Source organism: Dunckerocampus dactyliophorus, chromosome 8 (genome assembly GCF_027744805.1).
Source record: "Dunckerocampus dactyliophorus isolate RoL2022-P2 chromosome 8, RoL_Ddac_1.1, whole genome shotgun sequence".
Lineage (NCBI taxonomy): Eukaryota > Metazoa > Chordata > Actinopteri > Syngnathiformes > Syngnathidae > Dunckerocampus > Dunckerocampus dactyliophorus.
This window is the reverse complement of record NC_072826.1, coordinates 2,579,466-2,585,711: the sequence shown is the minus strand read 5'-3', so window position 1 is coordinate 2,585,711 and position 6,246 is coordinate 2,579,466.

Sequence of the window (6,246 nt, the reverse complement as noted above, 5' to 3'; positions counted from 1 at the left end):
TGCGTAAGTTATCTGTTTATTGTGACATATCCTCCATTCCTTTCTCTCCGTGGCGACATTTAAACATAGGAAGTCAACAAACGTTTTTAATGCCAAAATACTTTTTTTTTTCTCACGAGAGAAAATTAAGAATGTTTTTAAAAAGGGGGGGCTCCGCGAGTCGCATCTTTGACGTGAATCAGCTTCATATTGCACTTGGACATTGAAGTGTATTCTTTTTACACTGGTGGAACAAGAATGTCACCAAGCACTATGCATTAATTTTCTCTGCCGCTTAACCTCACTAGAGTCCCGGGGGTTTGCTGGAGCCTATCCCAGCTGACTTTGGGAGTGGTCGCCAGCCAATCGCAGGGCACACAGAGACAAACAACCATTCACGTCTCATGTGGTCAAGTTAGAGTCGCCAATTAAACTCACATGCATGTTTTTGGAATGTAAAAAATCATCATAATACTACAAATTTACTATTGTAAAATTGCACATTTTTTTCTCGTTAGTTTTTCGTCATGATATTTTAATAATAATAATGGACTAGATTTTATAGCGCTTTTCAAGGCACCCAAAGCACTTCACCATGAAGTGAACCCATTAATCGTTCACTCGTCAGTGGTAACCTACATCTGTGGCCACAGCTGGGGTAGTCTGACGGAAACGTGGCTGCCAATGCGCACCTCTCCAACCACCAAACATTCATTCCCATTCATGCACCTGTGGAGGCAAGGTGGGTGAAGTCTTGCCCAGGACACGACGACAGTGACAGGGTTGAAGGAGTGAGGATTTCTGCATGACCCGCTCTACTTCCTGCGGCCTGAATTTGGACTTTATTCTTGTAAAAGTGCAGCTGTTTTTTAAAAAAAAGTTTCAGCCATTTCAACATTCTTCTTTACTATGAAGCATTTGCAGCACTTTGGCTAAGTTACGTGAAATTAGCCTTGGTTATACTGTATAGGCGGTTTTATGGTTTTAGCTGCTGCTTAGTATTGTTTAATAACATTTGCAACACAAATAGCATCCATATTACACATTGACACTGAAGAAGGATCATTTTTAAGTGGCTAACTTCTCCTTACACTTGTGAGACAGTTGAGAATGTTCAAAAGAAAGCGTCCGTGAAACGTGTCTGCGACGTGAATCGGCTCCATGTTACACTTTGTCATTCTTTTTATTGTTTTAGTGTTAACAGTGGACAACTTCTTTTTACACTTGTGAGAAAATCAAGAATTTTGAAAACTGGGCAGAGTGCGGCGCATTTGGATGGTAAAGATAGTTTTGTACCATTTTGTTTTAATGTCAAGAGTGGTTCAGTTCTTTTTCCACTTGACTAGGAGTGTTCAAAAGCGAGCATGAGGTGCATGTGCACTTTTGTTGGTAGGAATGGTAAAAGAGACATAACGATGGCGGCAGGTTGACCCTGCATCAGATGAATTCTGGCAGAAACTGTTTCCAAATCTCAGCACATTGAAAGTTTAGCAGCAAAGGCTGTGGTGTAGGAGAAGCTGATCAGTATAAAAGCAGTAAACGTTAAGCACGGTGACCTTTTGTTAAGCTTAAAAACAAGTGTACTTACAGTGCTCTAGCATAAACGTCATTTTTGAACGGGTGCCCTTGGAAACATTCCCCCTCCTAATGTAACTTTTCCAAATATTCTCGCTCACACGCATGCGGTAGATTGGACTCCGCAGCAACACCTGCAACCATTTAAAGTCCTCATGGTTGCCATTTGCACCAGAGTGTGCAGATACAGTACGGCTCAATGGGAACTTTTTCCTAGAAATCCTGAAGCGAGCTCCATTCTGGGAAGGCTCGTGGACTTTATCTGCGCGGATGCAGTTAAACAAATATGTTTTCTAGTCGGAGAATAAAAGCAAAACTCCAAAAGCGTGCTTGTGTTATTACGCAAGGCGCTGGAAGGTAATGCAAACAAATAGGTGTTGTGGTTTGGAAGTAATGAAGCTTATAAAACATTTTACGCAGATGATTAACATGTACAAGAATGGCTTCCATGATAGCAAGTCAATGTCATGACTTATTCCCAGGAATTCTCCTCCTCTTGAGGTATTTTATGGCAGCACTTTCCAAGAGAAGAGGGTCTTGTTATTCAAGCCGGTCCTTGCAGGCTGGCATTTTTTTCCTTCCGGGTTCAGAAAACAGCGAGAGAGCAGATTTCTGGGAACATTGAAGATAATCCGTCTGGAAGAAAGGAATGATTTACAAGCTAAACAGGGCGCTTACCAAGAATTGTAAAGGGCAGCAGGAGATGCTTTCAAGAGGCAGAGTTAACGCCGCCAAAACTTTAGGAGGAGCTCATGTTTTCTATTATTTATGTCTGACTGCTTGTTTGTATGCAACTTCCTGCTTCCTGGTAGAAAATATTCAGTTCATCGTTGACAAAATGTTGACATTTTAGAACTTACAGTGGTGTGAAGAAGTGCCTGCCCCCTTCCTGATTATTATTCTTTTTTGCATGTTTGTCACACTTCAATGTTTCAGATCATCAAACAAATGTAAATATTAGTCAATGACAACACAACTGAACACAAAATGTTTTTTTCCAATGAAACCTTTTATAATTAAGGGAGAAAAAATCCAAACCGACATGGCCGTGTGAGAAAAAAGCGGTTGCCCCCTAAACCTAATAACTAGTTGGGCCCCCCTTAGCAGCAACAACTGCAATCAAGCGTTTGTGATAACTTGCAATGAGTCTCTTACAGCGCTGGGGAGGAATTGTGTCCCACTCATCTTTGCAGAATTGTTGTCATTCAGCCACATTGGAGGCTTTTCCAGCATGAAGCGCCTTTTTAAGGTCATGCCACAGCATCTCAATAGGATTCAGGTCAGGACTTCATTTTGTTTTTCTTCAGCCATTCAGAGGTGGACTTGCTGGTGTGTTTTGGATCATTGTCCTGCTGCAGAACCCAAGTTGGTTTCAGCTTGAGGTCACCAACAGATGGCCGGACATTCTCCTTCAGGATTTTTTGGTAGACGGCAGAATTCATGGTTCCATTTATCACAGCAAGTCTTCCAGGTCCTGAAGCAGCAAAACAGCCCCAGACCATCACACTACCACCACCATATTTTACTGTTGATATGTTGTTCTTTTTCTGAAATGCGGCGTTACTTTTAAGCCAGATGTAATGGGACACACACACACACCTTCCAAAAAGTTTAACTTTTGTCTCGTCAGATCACAGAGTATTTTGCCAAAGGTCTTGGGGATCATCAAGATGTTTTGTGGCAAAATTGCCGTAATTTTCTTTTTGTTCAGCAGTGGCTTTGGTCTTGGAACTCTGCCATGCAGGCCGTTTTTGCCCAGTTTTTCTTTTGGTGGAGTCATGAACACTGACCTTAATGGAGGCAAGTGAGGCCTGCAGTTCTTTGGATGTTGTTGTGGGGTCTTTTGTGACCTCTTGGATGAGTCGTCACTGCGCTCTTGGGGTCATTTTGGTTGGTCGGCCACTCCTGGGAAGGTTTACCACTCTTCCATGTTTTTGCTATTTGTGGATAAAGGCTCTCACTGTGGTTCGCTGGAGTCCCAAAGCTTTAGAAATGGTTTTAGAACCTTTTCCACACTGATAGATCTTAATTAATCTCAGTTAAATTATGTTTTAACAGGGGGGCAATCACTTTTTCACACAGGGCCATGTAGGTTTGGGGTTTTTTCTCCCTTAATAATAAAAAGTTTCATTTAAAAACTGTTCAGTTGTGTTGTCATTGACTGATATTTACATTTGTTTGCTGATGAAACATGCAAAAAAAATAAGAAATCAGGAAGGGGGCTCGTTTTCACACCACTAAGTTGTAAAATGTAACAGATGAATTGAATATTTTCTACCAGGAAGCAGGAAGTTGCATACAAACAAGCAGTCAGACATAAATAATAGAAGGGCAATTTATCATTGTGGAAATTCCAGCTTGATGCACTTTTTTTTTTGTTTAAAATATCATCTGATGCCGGTCACACCACCCATTCCAAGACTGATACTGTAGCAACTTGACACATGAAAAAAACAGCAAAGATGTACTTTATCACTTGCTGTTGTTATTGTTCATTAGTAGAATCACCTTTCAGAGTCCGATTACTTTGGAGGTTGAAGACAAATCTTTGGTTTGCGGCGTATGTTATTCGGTTTGTTCAGCTTTGGGCCTGACGGAGGTCAAGTATGTGAGAGCTTAGCTTTGCATGGATTAGCGTGTGGTGTGGTGGAGGGGGATGTCAGTTTCTGGAAAAACTATTTTTGTTGCCTGCAATCAGCAACATCAGTACCGCTTTGCTGACATGAAACAAGTGAGGAAAAATGGCTTCAACTCAGAAATTCTGACTTTTCGATCTGTGATTTCCTGTTGACGGTCACGGGTGAGCTGAAGCTTGTCCTTAAAGGGAAACTGCGCTTTTAAAACAATGTTGCCCACTTGACACTTAGTGACACTTAGCCACAACACACTGGCTAGCTACTAGCTGGATAGCGACTAGCTACGCCACAGACTCCCCTGTAGCTCGTCAGTATCACGCTCACAATGCCTCAGACGCTACCAAAAGGTAAGGCTAAATGGGCCGAGAGAAATAACATTTGAAATACAGTGACTTTGCGCTTTGAATTTTGCAGCTTCACAATCACGAGACAAGACGCTACACGAGATAGGGCGAAAAATGGTCGGCCGGCAAAATGATCAACTTAATTTTCATTTATTGTGTGATTAATTCATTTATTTATTATCATCCCAGGCCTAGTACTCACGAGACAGCTTTTTTCTGAACGAGAAATCTTGTGACACGAGATCTTGTGACACCCCTGTTAATTAATAAATCATCGCTGTTTGTGGTGAAATACTGGTAAAAAAACAAACAAACAAACGTGTATTTAAGAAAATTTGGCATATTTTTTGGAATCAAAAAAATGGTTAGATGAACTAAAATACAAATATGAGGCATTCACGAGACACATTCAAAGACATGTTGTGATATGCAGTATTCTACACTGGTCACTAGGTGTCAGTAATGTTACACTGAAGTGACACCAGCCACTGCAAGAAGTACTGCACACGGTAGTTTAAAAAAAAAAGGAACAACAAGGAACTCTCCCAATGCTAACGTGTGAGTCCATATTATCTTCTTTTATCTTATTATGTATACTATGCATTGTATACTATTATGAATACTATATTGGGTAAGTTGACTGTAAAGGTGTGCCCTGCGATTGGCTGGCGACCAGTCCAGGGTGTACCCGCCTGTCACCCGAAGTCAGCTGGGATAGGCTCCAGCATACCGCCGCGACCCATGAGGAGAAGCGGCATAGAAAATGGATGGATGGAGTGTAAAAGTGACTATAGGGGTGTTATTTCATGTCTAGAGGGCTATAATAATGATAAAAATCATATTTACAAGGTCATCGGTTTTTTATGCTAACTATGAAAATATTTGATGTCTAAATAAGGAATTTTACTTTGCGAGAATTCACTTATCACGGTCGGGTCTGGAACCAATTAACTGCAATAAACAAGGGATAATTAATGCAATCTCTCCCCCTTATGAATGATGGCCGCCAGTGTTGTGTTGTGAAGCGATGGCACAGGAAAACATGCTGAAGGCAGAGCAGTGTGGCTCTGTGCAGTGAATTCACTCCCACTGTCATGCACAGTACCATGATTATTATTTTCATGCCCAGTCTTGCACCAAAGACAAAGTCAAGCCGTCTTCTTCCTTGGTTCACATCACAGCCCCACACAAACGTACGTGGAGATGACTTCTGCTCTTATGGTGATCTGCTGTTTGCAAACAAACAAAAGATAACCTCCGGCTTGTTTCCTTGCACTTGTCGGCGTTACAAGGTGACGTTATCTCCTCGGGGTTTGGCCTTTAACCAATTTTATCTCCCTGTTATCATCACTGCGTCGTACATCTTGGTGCCATGTCTTATCAAAGCATCCTCATGATTTGGAGCGATATCCCAGAGGTGGCAGGGTAGCAGAGGTGGAAGGGTTGTATGGGGCGTGTGTGCATATTTCAACTCACTTCTAATTAGTGATACTTGGTATAAAAAATGGTATCAGCAGATGGCGCAGCTGCAGTTCCAGAAAATCCACCATGTGAGTTAATGGTTTGATGCTTCCAGATTAGACCTGAGCGCTGCCCAATTGATTTGTGTGCCGTCAAGTCAACACATTTCTTGATGCGTAAGCCTTCCGCAACGATGCTGTTGTTGGGAGTGGATTGGCTGCTGTGCGTTTCACTTCAAAAATGGACAATTT